This window comes from Macrotis lagotis, chromosome X (genome assembly GCF_037893015.1).
Source record: "Macrotis lagotis isolate mMagLag1 chromosome X, bilby.v1.9.chrom.fasta, whole genome shotgun sequence".
Lineage (NCBI taxonomy): Eukaryota > Metazoa > Chordata > Mammalia > Peramelemorphia > Peramelidae > Macrotis > Macrotis lagotis.
In genome coordinates, this window is record NC_133666.1 from 10,301,314 (window position 1) to 10,316,380 (window position 15,067).

Sequence of the window (15,067 nt, forward strand, 5' to 3'; positions counted from 1 at the left end):
GAGAGTGTCCTCCATAGAAAGAACTATGGAGTTTAAACAAAGACCAAAGATTATTACCTTCAATTTTTAAAAAAATTCTTATGTACTACATAATTTTCCTTTCTCTAATATTTCATTTCTTCCTCAAAGATATGTTTTTTCTCTCAACACATTCAATTTTGATCAATGCATAGCATGGAAACAATGTAAAGATTATCAGACTGCCTTCTGGGAGGGTGAGGGGAGAGGGAAGGAAGGGTTAGGGGGAAAATTGTAAAATTCAAAATTTTACCAAAAAATAATAGGTAGAAACTATTATTATTTATAATTGGAAAACAAATAAAATATTTATGGAAAAAAACATAGAACAAGGAAAGTTGGACAATGACCTGAAAGATCCCCTCCAGCTCCAAATCTATGAACTTATGAAAAACATAAACAGTTATAGACCAAGAAGAGACTATCACAACTATAGCAAAACAAACAACCAAAAGAGCCAAAGAAACCACCAGGGCACTGGAGAGGATGAACAACAGGAAAAGAATGAAGACTAAAATAATATTTTTTTAAAAACAAACTTGATGGGGGCGGCTAGGTGGTACAGTGGATAGATCACGGGCCCTGGAGTCAGGAGGACCTGAGTTCAAATCTGCCCTCAGACATTTAATAATTACCTAGCTGTGTGGCCTTGGGCAAGCCACTTAACCCCATTTGCCTTGCAAAAAAAAAAAAACTTGGTGATGTGAAGCATCCAGGGTCAAAGACGGTTCAGAGAAATAAAAGTGATTAGAAGAAAAAATGAAAGATGCTATGGGAGAAGGTGGCTAAGAGGAGATAAGATGCCCCACAGCTCTCTAGCAGGGCTGATCAGCCTACAGTGCCCTTCAGATGGACCCAAAAGATTCCCTAAAAAGCAACAGCAGCTCTTTGTCTTCTATAGATCTTCTTTATAACTTCCTGGTACTGGTTAAGTGGGAGGATTGGATCATTGATACATTGCTGGTGGAGTTGTGAATGGATCCAACCTTTCTGAAGAGCAATAAGGAACTATGCCTAAAGAGCAATACAATTGTTCATACCCTCTGACCCAGCAATTCCAAATTTTGGAACTATATCCAGAAGAAATTTTTAAAAATGGGAAAAGTCCTACATGTTCCAAAATATTCCTAGCAGCTCTTTTTGTAGTGGTAAAGTATTGGAAATTGAGGGAATGCCCATCAACTGGGGAATGGCTAAACAAGTTATGGTACATGAATACTATGGAATATTGTTTTTCTATAAGAAACCATAAATGGTCAGACTCTAGGAAAGCATGAAATGAATGACTTATGGGATCGGATGCTGAGTGAAGGGAGTAGAGCCAAGAGAACAATGTCCACATCAGCAACATCATGAGATGAACAGCCTTGTTGGAAGCAGCTCCTCTCGACAGTCCAGATTGCTAGGACAACTGTATTAGACTGGTTATGGACTATATTGTCCCCAACCAGAGGAAGAAAAACAAAACAAAACACACAGGGAAAAAACCCAACCCTTCCAAATCTGAAGAACACTTTATAAAAATTATCTCTTATGTATCTCCGTCCCTTGATCCTAATTCCTCATGCCAAAAATTACTGATTTATAAATATGTTTAACAAAATATGTATGTAAAATGCTAACAAGACTATTCTCTGTTAAGGGGAGAGGAGTGGGAAGGGAGGGTGGAGTGAAATTTCATAACTTGGAAATATGCATGTACAAATGGATGAAATTAATTAATTAATTAATTAAAAGGGAAAAAATGTTGGTTAATTAATGGATGTCAAAATGTTAGTGGCCTGAAAGTAGGAACTGTTTTTGTTTTGAGTTCTCTATGCTGACTGCTTGGCACTTACTAAGCATTCAATAAATGCTTTAATTGATTAGCTATCCCTCACATAAGACTGGTAGCCCTGCAAGTTAGTATAATCTTTCTAGAAAGCAACTTAGTAAACATGTTAACAACTGGTTGTGACTTATTATTATGGTATCATAGTAATCTCTAAGCTCATAACAGCTTACAAAGTGCTTCCCCCTGTCCCTCATGTCACCCTGTGAAGGAGGAAACAAAATTATTATCATTCAAACTTTACATATGATGAAACTGAGTCATGGAAAAAGGCTAAGTAACTTAGCCAGTGTCTTACAACACATATGAAGTAGAGTTTGGAGCTAAACCCAACTCTTCTGACTCTGAGTCCAGGCAATGGAATGATCTGGAATTTGAATCCCACTATTGGGAATGTAGCCTAGGGACATCATAAGAGAAAATAAAACAACCCATAGCCCTTTTAAGCAAATGAGGTTTAGAGTAAAGTTATAGGCAAAAAACAGAAAGCACTTAATGTCCAGTGGTGGAAGAATCAGCAGATCGAATAGTAGAGCCATATATAATAGGCACTATGTCACCATGAAGAATGACCAATATAAAGACTATATTAAAAACACGGAAAAGTCTAAAAGATGCAATATGGATAAAGAAAACCTAGGAGACCCATATATCAACTTGCTCCTTGTTGGTATTCAGTCATTTTCAGCTGTCCAACACTTCATGGCAAAGAAAATAGTTTGCCATTTCCTTCTCCATTTTATAGATGAGGAAACTGAGGCAAGCAGGGTGAAGAGACTTGCTCAGGGTCACAAAGTTAGTAAAATGTCCGAGGTCAGATTTGAAGTCTATTAGATGAGTCTTTCTGATTCCAGGTCCAGGTGCAGTATTCTATTATCTGTGCCATCCAATTGCCTCTTACACTAGTTGTGTAAAGAAATAATCAGATATTTCAATATACAATCCTAAGGGTCAGAAGAGGTCATAGTGTTCACAATTTACAACTGGCATCCATGTACAATTTATTTTTTATTGTTGACCCATTCTCCCTCTGCTTAATTTTCAGCTTCTGCCTAGCTATGGATTTCTTTTCAATCGCCTTATAAACATGCCCAGATCACTCTTATCCTTAAAAAAAGACTCCATTAGAACCTACCACGCTGTCATGTATTATATATTCTCCTTTTTCACAGCTAGACAGTACTGGCTGCCTCCACTCTCTTTCCTCCTCACTGCTTTGCATTCTGGCTTCTGAGCTCTGAGGTCCCTCACTCAACTGAAACTATCTCTCTAGAATTACCAACGATCCCTTAATTGTTGAGCATGATGGTCTTTTCTCAGTCCTTCCTAATTCTGCTTGACCTCTCTATAGTATATCAACACTGTCAACCACCCTTCTCCTGGGTATTCTCTCCTCTCTAGATTTTCATTGAAATCATTCTCTCTGAGCTCCCCACCCAAATATCTGAGCATTCCTAAGTCTCCTTTCCTAGCTCATTATCCATCTCATACCCCCAGCTGCAAGTGAACCGCAAGGTTTGGTCCTGAGCCTCATTTTCTTCTTCCATGCCATCATCAGTTCCTGTTGGTTAAATTCTCCTCTCTAGACTGCCCTGCTCTGGAAGGTCAGCCTTCATCCATCTCCTGAGCTCCAATCCCAAATTACCAACTGTCCATTGAAAATGGATAACTGAATATCTCCTAGGCAACTCCAACTCACTAAGTCCCAAACAGAACTCATTAACTTACCCTCCAAATGTACTCCTCTTTCCACTTCTGCTGAGAGATCTATTCATCCTTTCAGTCAGCCCAATTCCCTTTTGTCTCTCAGGGCATTCAGAGTCATCCTTGACTCTACAAGTCTCCTTCATCTCCCATACCTAAGTATCTCCAAGACATATTTCAAACTGAGTTTTTTTTATTCATTCCTATGATCACCAGGTCCTTATCCTGTCTTTCCTGGATTACTTCAATAGCCTCTTCATTGATCTCCCCACTCCCAGGTTCTACCTTTTCTAATCCATCCTCCACATAGATGTTAAATGTGATATTGCAAAAGCACATTTGTCACTATTCTACTCCCTGGCTTAAAAGGTTCCCTATTGTCTTTGGGATCAAATACAGATCTTCCTAACCTGACTCCACCTACCTTTCTAGTGGAACTTCCTATCACTCATCTGCATGCACTCTATGATCCAGTCAAACTAGAATCAGTGCCATGCCTCGCACAAAATGCCATCTCCAAGCACAGGCTGTCTACTATGACTGGATTATCCTCCTTCCTCCCCTCTACCTATTGAAAATTCCTAACTTCCTCTCAGAGTTCAACTCAAGATTCCCTCCCACATGAGGCCTTGCCTCATTGCCCCTGCAACAGTTGGCATCTTTCTATTTACTTTGTGAATTCTTACACTTGAGCAAGTTGCCTTCCTTAACAGAATGTTATTCCTCAAAGATGGGGTTGCTTCTTTTTTTGTTTACCCTGAATCTAGCATTTATGTCTGGAATAAAATAAGCATCTAAAAGTATTTGCTAATTGATTGATTATATCTTCTAGGTTGATTTACCTGCATAGATTATTTTCCTCTAGTAAAACAAAGTCCATTAAGACAAGGACTGTTTAGTTTTCTCTCAGGTTCCTCAATTATTGGCATATGGTAGTACTTAAAGTTTGCTTATGAAAAAGAGAACAGATAAGTTCATACATTATATGCTTGGTCCCATTTGAATCACTGCATGGAGAAAACAAAGGCAGAAAAAACTTAAATGCTTAAGCTCATTGAGAAAATGACAGACAAGCTGGGTCAAAATAACTGAGTGAGTTCAAATACCTAGAAACTGTTTAGTCTGGTGCATCGCACTGTCTTGGGAGAGTTACCTAAAAACTATGACAACTACAACATAGAAACATTCTCTGATTTCTTTCAAAATAATGGATGAGCTCCAATCCTTCTGGAGAGCTATTTGGAACAAAGGGCAACAAAAATGTGCATGCCCTCTGACCCAGCAATACCACTACTGGATCTATACCCTGAAGAGATGATGAAAAAGGGTAAAAACATCACTTGTACAAAAATATTTATAGCAGCCCTGTTTGTGGTGGCAAAGAATTGGAAATCAAGTAAATGTCCTTCAGTTGGGGAATGGCTTAACAAACTGTGGTATATGCATGTCACGGAACACTATTGTTCTATTAGAAACCAGGAGGGATGGGAATTCAGGGAAGCCTGGAGGGATTTGCATGAACTGATGCTGAGTGAGATGAACAGAACCAGAAAAACACTGTACACCCTAACAGCAACATGGGAGTGATGTTCAACCTTGAAGGACTCACTCATTCCATCAGTGCAACAACTGGGAACAATTTGGGGCTGTCTGCAAATGTAGAGTGCCATCTGTATCCAGATAAGGAGCTGTGGAGTTTGAACAAAGTACAAGGATTATTCCCTTTAATTTAGAAAAAAAACCAGATAGCTTATTGTCTGATCTTGTTACCTCTTAGACTTCTTGTCTCTTCTTTAAGCATATGATTTCTCTCTCATCACACCCAATTTGGATCAAGGTACAACATGGAAACAAAGTAAAGACTGACAGAGTGCTTTCCGTGGGGGGGGGGGGGAGGAAGCAAGATTGAGGGGAAAATTGTAAAACTCAAATAATATCTTTAATAAAAATAAATTTTAAAAAATAATGGTTGAGCAAATGAGAGAATCTACATCAAGAGCTTTCTGAAGCTTGAATATCAAATTCCACCATTGCCATCTCCAGTCAAGAATGAGCATCCTCTATGCTGCAGAGGACATAGGGTAAATAAGGAATTGTCTGGTTGAAATGATGATGGAGTATTGAACTCCCTAAGAAAAAAATCTCCAGGGCCAGATGGATACACAAGTGAATTCTATCAAACATTTAAGAAACAATTGGTTCCAATTCTCTATAAACTCTTTGGAAAAATAGGTGAAGACGGAACTCTGCCTAATTCTTTCTATGACACCAATATGGTGCTGATACCTAAACCAGGAAGAGTTAAAACAGAGAAAGAAAATTCTAGACCTATCTCGCTGATGAACGTAGATGCAAAAATCTTAAATAAAATCTTAGCAAAATGATTACACCAAGTTATCACTAGGATAATACATTATGACCAAGTAGTATTTATCCCAGGAATGCAGGGTTGGTTCAACACTAGGAAAACAGCATAATTAATTATATCAATAACAAACCTACCAGAAATCATATGATTATCTCAATAGATGCTGGAAAGCTTTTGACAAAATACAGCATCCATTCCTACTAAAAACACTAGAGAGTGTAGGAATAAATGGCTTGTTCCTTAGAATAATAAGCAGTATCTATCTGAAACCACCAACAAGCATTATATGCAACAGGGAGAGGCTAGAGGCATTCCCAATAAGATCAGGGGTGAAACAAGGGTGCCCATTATCACTAATCCTATTCAATATCCTATTAGAAATGTTAGCTTCAGCAATAAGAGAAGAAAAAGAAATTGGAGGAATTAGAATTGGGAAGGAAGATGACATGATGGTATACCTAGAGAATCCCAAAAAAGTTATCTAAAAAACTACTAAAAATAATTAGCAACTTTAGCAAAGTCACAGGATACAAAATAAACCCTCATAAATCCTCAACATTTCTATATATGACTAGCAAGATGCAGCAGAAAGAGCTAGAAAGAGAAATCGCATTCAAAGTAACTTCAGACAATATAAAATACTTGGGAATCTACCTGCCAAAGCAGACTCAGAAATTCTTGAAAACAATTACAAAACACTTCTCACACAAATTAAATCAAATTTAAATAACTGGGCAAATATCAACTGCTCATGGATAGGCCTAGTTAACATAATAAAAATGACAATTCTACCAAAACTAAACTACCTGTTTAGTGCCCTACCAATCAATATTCCAAAACAATTACTTTAATGAATTAGAAAAAGTTCTAGTAAATTCATATGGATAAATAAAAAGATGAGAATTTCCAGAGATTTAATGAAAAAAGTGCAAAAAAAGGTGGCTTAGCCCAACCAGATCTAAAATTATGTTATAAAGCATCAGTCATCAAAACTGGCTGGTATTGGCTAAGAAACAGAGTGGTGGATCAGTGGAATAGAGTAAGTGTAATAGCAGGAAATGATTATAGTAATCTGCTGTTTGATAAACCCTAAGAGTCCAGCTATTGGGATAAAAACTCTCTCTTTGATAAAAACTGTTGGGAAAATTGGAAGTTAGTATGAAAGAAACTTGAATTAAACTAACTTCACACCCTATACCAAGATAAGATCAAAATGGATACAGGATTTAGACTTAAAAACAATATTATAAACAAACTAGGAGATCTATGGAAAGGGAAGCAGTTTATGGCCAAGGAAGAGATGGAGAACATCATTAAAAATAAACTAGACAATTTTGACTACATTAAATTAAAAAGTTTTTGCAAAGACAAAACCACTGTAACCAAGATCAAAAGAAATGTAGCAAATTGGGAAACAATTTTTACAACTAGTATTTCTGACGAAGGACTCACTTCTAAAATACACAAAGAACTGAGTCAAATTTTTAAAAGGATAAGCCATTCCCCAATTGACAAATGGTCAAAGGATATGAAAAGACAATTTACAGATGAGGAGATCAAAGCAATCCATAGTCATATGAAAAATTGCTCTAAATCATTACTTATTAGAGAAATGAAAATTAAAGCATCTCTGAGGTACCAACTCACACCTCTCAGACTGGCCAATATGACCAGAAAGGACAATGATCAATGTTGGAAGGGATGTGGGAAATCTGGGACACTAATGCATTGTTGGTGGAGTTGTGAACTTATCCAAGCTTTCTGAAGAGCAATCTGGAATTATGCCCAAAGGGCAACAAAAATGTGCATACCCTTTAGCCAGCAATACCACTACTGGGTCTATACCCTGAAGACATGAAGAAAAGGGATAAAAGCATCACTTGTACAAAAATATTCATAGCAGCCCTGTTTGTGGTAGAAGAGAATTGGAAAATAAATCAATGTCCTTCAATTGGGGAATGGTTTAACAAACTGCTGTGTGTGTGTGTGTGTGTGTGTGTGTGTGTGTGTGTGTGATGGAACAGGATTGTTCTATTAGAAACCAGGAGGGATGGGAATTCAGGGAGCCTGGAGGGATTTGCATAAAATGATGCTGAGTGAGATGAGCAGAACCAGAAGAACAATGTACACCCTAACAGCAACATGGGGGTGATGGCCAATCTTAATGGACTCGCTCATTCCATCAGTGCAACAATCAGGGACAATTTGGGGCTATCTGCAATGGAGAATACCATCTGTATCCAGAGAAAGAATTGTGGAGTTTGAACAAAGACTAAGGACTATTACCTTTAATATAGAAAAAAAATTGATATCTTATTGTCTGATCTTGCTATCTCTTATACTTTATGTTTCTTCCTTAAGGATATGATTTCTCTCTCATCACATTCAACTTAAATCAATGTATACCATGGAAACAATGTAAAGACTAATAGACTGCCTTCTTGGGGGGGGGGGGTGTAGAAGGAAGGAAGTGAGATTAGGGGAAAAAATGTAAAATTAAAAAAAAAAGAGAGAAATGGTGAAGGGTCCAGAAAATTGGGCCAGAAATGATAGTTGAAATGGGCAATGAGACAGAAAATTGTACACCAAGTGATTCCCCAGTTCATCAAATTCTTCTTAAAAACAAATCATTATTACAACGATTCCCAATTTGAGCATATCTTGAATGTACTAGTACATTGCTAGTTGCCTCAAAGGACACCAAAGAATTCTCCAACATTTCAATTTGTGTTAATTTTATATTTAAAACTATGAAATTCGGCATTTTTAAAAGGTCTCAGCTATAGCAGGACATTTTATAAAAATAACTCTAGAAAAACTGGGGGCTGATTTGTTATTGACTTGAGTAATAGAACGGATAGACATAAGTAGCTCATTGGTTAGAATGCTGGGTCTGAAGTCAGTAAAACCTCAACTAAAATCTGGCCTCAGACACTTACTAGCTGTGTAAACCTGGGCAAGTTACTTAACCCCCTGTTGAGACCTTGGTTTTAAACCTAGTTGCATGAACTTTTTCTTTTCCTTTTTTTTAAAAAAAAATTATTAATTTATTTTGAATTTTACAATTTTTCCCCTAATCGCGCTTTCCTCCCCCCACTCTCCACAGAAGGCAGTCTGTTAGTTTTTACATTGTTTCCAGGTCATCTAACCCTTTCAATTATAGAAGATAAAATATATAACTAAATACCTAGAAAAGTTTTTTTGCATGAACAAAATGAGTAACTAAATTTAACAGCTGTAGATTAAAAAAAAGTCTTTACTTCCAATATCTCTAATAAGAGTCTTATATTCAAGATGCTTTTTTTATGGCAAGGCATTCAAGTTAAGTGACCCACTCAAGGTCACACAGCTATGTAATTATTAAATGTCTGAGGCCAGATGGTCCTCCTGACTCCGTACTCTATCTACTATACCACCTAGCTGCCCCTGATATTCAAGATGTTTATGGACCCAACACAAATATATAAAACCAAAAGTCATTCCCTCTATGGATAATGTTCAAAGGAAATAAACATTTCTCCAAAGAATCACAAACTCTAAAGAATATGAAAGATTTCTTCAAATCGCTAATAAAAGACAAGAAAATCAAGTCATTCAATTCTCCAGAGTCTCAGTTTTTCTCCACTGTAAAATGAGAATAATAAGCACTCCCTCACAGGGTTGTTATGAGGAAAGTTTAAATTGCTATAGAAACATGACATGTTATCATCATAATTTAGCATTGGCTGAGAACTCATTGCATATGCAACATTCTGGTAGGTGTGTGGATACAGCAGCAACTTAAAAGGTTATGTACCCTGTCTCCCAAAGGGTTCAGGTCTAAGAGGGATATATTGACATGAATACACAAAGAACCAAAGGGGATTAAATAATGAACAGATATCCAGAATAGGATCTTGTTAAATACTTAAGACTAAGGATATATAACTGGGCCCTAGGGAGACCACATTAGATGGATCTAGTTAATACTACAGATAGTCTTTACAAAAACACATAGTGGGATGATTTCTAGAATAACATTCTTCAGCCTGGAAATCCCAAATTTGAGAAAGAATACCTCAACCATTAAGAACCTAAGCCTTATCACTTGTTCTGGAAGAGCAGTCTTGATACTTATGGGAACAAGATTATGTGTGTACTAGAGACTCAAAATTTGTAAATCACAGGGCACCCTATATCACTGACTGGTTGGGTGATATCTTGTCTTCTAAGTCAATCCCCCCCCACAATTTGTAAAATTGTACTTAACCATGAGAGATGTGCTGGGAAATGTTTAATAACCAGTTCTACAAAGGAAGAAAAAAGTTTGTAGGAAACACTTTTAAGTTTAATCCCCATTATTAACACTTTTTGTTTTTGTCCTTTTGTGTGAGATAATGGGGTTAAGTGACTTACCCAAGATCACACAGCCAGCAAGAATCAAGTGTCAGACCAAATTTGAACCCAGGTTCTTCTGAATCCAGGTTCAGTATTTTATCTACTAGCCCACCTAGATAAACCTTAATAAACTTTCTTAAGACTACATACTTTCCTAAGTCTAGACAATCAACAAAACAATTAAGCCCCCATTTAGATTTCTGAAGGACTAAAAATTTAACAACCAGCTGCCCAACTGGTTCTAGCACACACCTGAATAACCATGCCAATTGTTTCTATAAGAAGACAAGGCAAAATAAACAAGATCTTAGATATTTTCAATGTTATTTGGAACTACGCCCAAAGGGTAACAAAAATGAGCATACCCTTTAATCCAGCAATACCACTACTGGGTCTATACCCTGAAGAGATGATGAAAAGGGGCAAAAACATCACTTGTACAAAAATATTCATAGCAGCCCTGTTTGTGGGGGCAAAGAATTGGAAGTCAAGTAAAAGTCCTTCAATTGGGGAATGGCTTAGCAAACTGTGGTATATGTATGTCATGGAACATTATTGTTCTATTAGAAACCAGGAGGGATGGGAATTCAGGAAGCCTGGAGGGATTTGCATGAACTGATGCTAAGTGAGATGAGCAGAACAGGAAAAACACCGTACACCCTAACAGCAACATGGGGGTGATGATCAACCTTGATGGACTTGTTCATTCCATCAGTGCAACAATCAGGGACAATTTGGGGCTCTCTGAGATGGAGAATACCATCTATATCTAGGGAAATAATTGTGGAGTTTGAACAAAGATCAAGGACTATTACCTTTAATTTAGGAAAAAAATGATATCTTATTGTCTGATCTTGCTATCTTTTATATTTTATGTTTCTTCCTTAAGGATATGATTTCTCTCTCATGACATTCAATTTGAATCAATGTATACCATGGAAACAATGTTAAGACTGGCAAATTGCCTTATGTGGGGGGTCGGAGGAGGGAAGTAAGATTAGGGGAAAAATTGTAAAAATTCAAAATAAACAAAATCTTTTTTTAAAAATAAAATAAGGAGGTGGAGCCAAGATGGTGACAAGAGAAGAGCCTCTCTTAGGTGTTCTCTCTCAAAACTCAGAAAATAAAGACTCTAACTAAATTTTTGAGAGACAGAACCTACAGACGGAACCAGTGAGGCAATTCTCAATCCCAAAATAACATGGAAAATAGTGGAAAGGCTGTTCCATGGGGTTAGAGGGGCGGCTGCTAGAGTGAAAGAACTTCAGCCTCCCAGAGGCAGCCACAGGGTGCCTGGGAGCTGTGGCTGATAGCAGCAGGGGCAGTTTTCTGACCTACATCCCGGGGAGCACTGGACACAACTTGGAAGATGGGGGAGGGGGGAACCTCTGCTAGGGAGCAGTGAAGCCCAGCCCTCAGGTCACTCATTGAGCACACTGGTCAAGGCAGCCCAGATCCAGGAAATAGAAGCTGGCAGAGCCAGGAAGCAGGAACCCCCAGGCAACTGAGCCTTGAATGCTCAGCCTACCAAAGGTAGGGGAATGGAGAGAAACTTTCGAGGTCTATCCTCTGTACCTGGAACAGGACTCTGGGGCTCTGAATATATCCAGATCCTGATCACAGTATAGGCCCCCCATATAACAGCAGCACACCCCCCCACCTCAGCCCTGTGGCAGAGGGTTGGGCTTGTGGTCATTCACAGACCAGAATGTAAGACAGAGCTTCACACACCGAGATCCTTGGGGGGGTGGGTGTCCCAATAATACTCAAAAGCTCAGGAAGTGCCCCAAGACCAGGCACAGGCTGGGGAAATGAGTAAACAAAGAAAAATGAGGAACACCATTGAGAAATACATTATCTATGATCCTAAGAAGGATCAAAATACTCAATCTGAAGATGAGGAAGTACAAACTCCTGCATCTAAAGACTCCAAGAAAAACAGAAACTGGGCTCAGGCTATGACAGAGCTCAAGAAAAGTTTTTGAAAATCAAGTGAGGGAGATAGAAGAAAAATTGGGAAAAGAAATGAGAGAGATGCAGGAAAGATTTGAAAAAAAAGTCAGCAGCTTAGTCAAGGAGATCCAAAAAAATGAGTGAAAGAACTTCAGCCTCCCGGAGGCAGCCACATAAGTCAAATGGATAAAGCAGTTCAAAAAGTTATTGAGAGGGGTGGCTAGGTGGATAGAGTGGATAGAGCAATGGATAGAGCACCGGCCCTGGAGTCAGGAGGACCTGAGTTCAAATCCAGCCTCAGACATTTAATAATTATCTAGCTGTGTGGCCTTGGGCAAGCCACTTAACCCCATTTGCCTTGCCAAAAAAAAAAAAACCTTAAAAAAAAGTTATTGAGGAGAAGAATGCTTTAAAAAGCAGAATTGGCCAGATGGAAAAGGACATAAGAAAGCTCTCTGAGGAAAACAAATCCTTCAGAAGTAGAATGAAACTAAAGGAAGCTGCTGACTTTAAGAGTAAAAATAAAATAAAATTATGATAGATTATGAGGAAAAAAAAGAAATACTACTTAAGACAAAGTGAACGAGACTTTGGAATGTTGCATCAATACTATCAGACGTGGTCTCTGGGTTGACTGGTTTCACTACAGCAATTTTTCTTTTTCTTTTTTAATCTTTGCACAAGTAGAGGCTTGTTGGAGGAAAGGAGCTTTGGGAGGGCAGAACAGACATTATCAGACATAAATGTCATTTAAAAACAAAGACTTCAATAAAATAAATGACTTCTAAATGGGCAGAAAATTGAGTTTAGGCCAGTCTCTTATACCATATGCCATGAAAAGTTCCAAGTGGGTCTGAATAGGAAAAATTACATTCAAAAAATTTATTTTTAAAAATAGGAGAGAATAGAAGGCCTTTCATATTTCATTTTCTTTCATGACTATGGTCAGGAGAATTTTCAACCTAACAAGGGATAAAGGAGAGCATAAAAGAGAACAATGAACAACTTCAACTATATAAAATTAAAAAGCTTTTGCATGAATCTCCAAGAATGGAAACTGGCAATTAGAGAAAAGCAGTTGATGACAAATATCTCAGATAAAAGTCTGATAGCCAAGATATATAGGGAACCAGCTCAAATATAGAAGACTAAGAGTCATTCAATAGAAAAGTAGCCAAAGGATATGAATACTTTTTTCAAGAAATACAATCTATGCTTTCTGTCAAGGGGAGAGGGAGGGAAAGGAAGGAGAGAGAAAAATGTGTAACTCAAAACCTTATAAAAAGTGATTGTTGAAAACTAACTTTGGATGTAATTAGAAAAATAAAATATTAAAAATAAATTAAAATACAATTTAGTAATAATATGAAAAGATGCTTCAAATCACTAAGACAAATGAGAATTAAAAAACTCTCAGATGTTACCTAATATTTATCAAATTAGCAAAGACAATATGGGATGAAAATAATCAAGTTCAGTAGGGTTATGAAAAGTCAGGTACAACAATATATTTTTGGTGGAGCTACAAATTAATCCAAACATTCTAAAAATCAACTTGGAAATATGTCCTCCAAAAGTTACAGCTCTATGATTCAATGACCCCACTACTGTACACATAACCCAAGTAGACTATGTGACAGATAAAATGTACCCATACATATACCAGGATTAAGAGTAGCATTTATGATTATAGTTTTAAAATTGAAAGAAACCTACAAGGACAGTTAGCCCAACTCTCTCGTATTAAGGATGAGGAATCCTGGGGCTCAGGAAGAAATTAAACAACTTGCCCACGGTTAAATAAGCAGTACTGGGATTGTTCGGGAATAGCAAAAAACTATTCATTAGGAATTGACTGAACACATTATAGTATATAGTATATGAATGTGATGACTCATCTTCATCTGTTCAGATCTGGCCTCAGATACTTCGTAACTGTGTGACCCTAGACAAGTCACTTAACTGTTTGTTTGTTTCCTCATCAGCAAACCACTCCAATATCTCTTCCAAGAAAACTCCAGATAAGTTCATAAAGAGTCAGATACAATTAAATAACAACAACCATAAAGAATGACAAATTATGAAGAATTCAGGGAAAACTTGTATGAAATGATACAGACCAGAACAATATGCATACAATGACTGAAAAAATGAAACTAAAAAAAAACACTAAAGGACAATAAAAATCAGTTCAAACACAAGGATCAATGGGAGGTGATCACAGGTCTGAAATGTAATAAAATATTTTTGAAATTCCCTAAGAAACAAGAAATATGAATGATGCAGAGAAACTTAGGAAGATTCCTATGTACTGATGCAGAATGAAATGAACAGGATAAAGAGAAGAACTGACATAAGGACCATAGTAATGTAAATAGAAGCAACTAGAGACCACAGAACAATGATCAATGCAGTAACCAATTGTGACTTTCAAGGACAACAATGAAAACCTGTTTACCTCCTCTAGGAAAGAGGCAATGGCCTGGAGATACAAAATGAGATTTATTTCCTTCAGACAAGGAAAATGTTTCAGTTTATTTTCTTTGACTATACCTGTTACCAGAGAAGGTTTCCATTGGAAGTAGAGGGGAAAAGGGAGGAGTTTGTGAGTCAACCAAAAAGAAAAAATTTTAACTATAAAGAGAAAATCAATAAAACAAAAAATACACAGAAAACTGAAAAGGTCATAAAGTGAAACAGTTATCTTGTTACTATCATGTTAAACTTAATATACTTTTTTCAAAAAAGTATATATAATATTGGGGCGGCTAGGTGGCACAGTGGATAAAACACCGGCCCTGGAGTCAGGAGTACCT

At 37.3% G+C, this 15,067-nt stretch overlaps 1 protein-coding gene across 2 annotated transcripts in view; it reads right to left on the reverse strand.

Moving 5' to 3' along the window:
* Positions 1-15,067, reverse strand: part of TMEM164 (transmembrane protein 164) — a 146,921-nt gene that overhangs the window by 110,868 nt on the left and 20,986 nt on the right. The gene's annotated exons all lie outside the window — the stretch shown is intronic.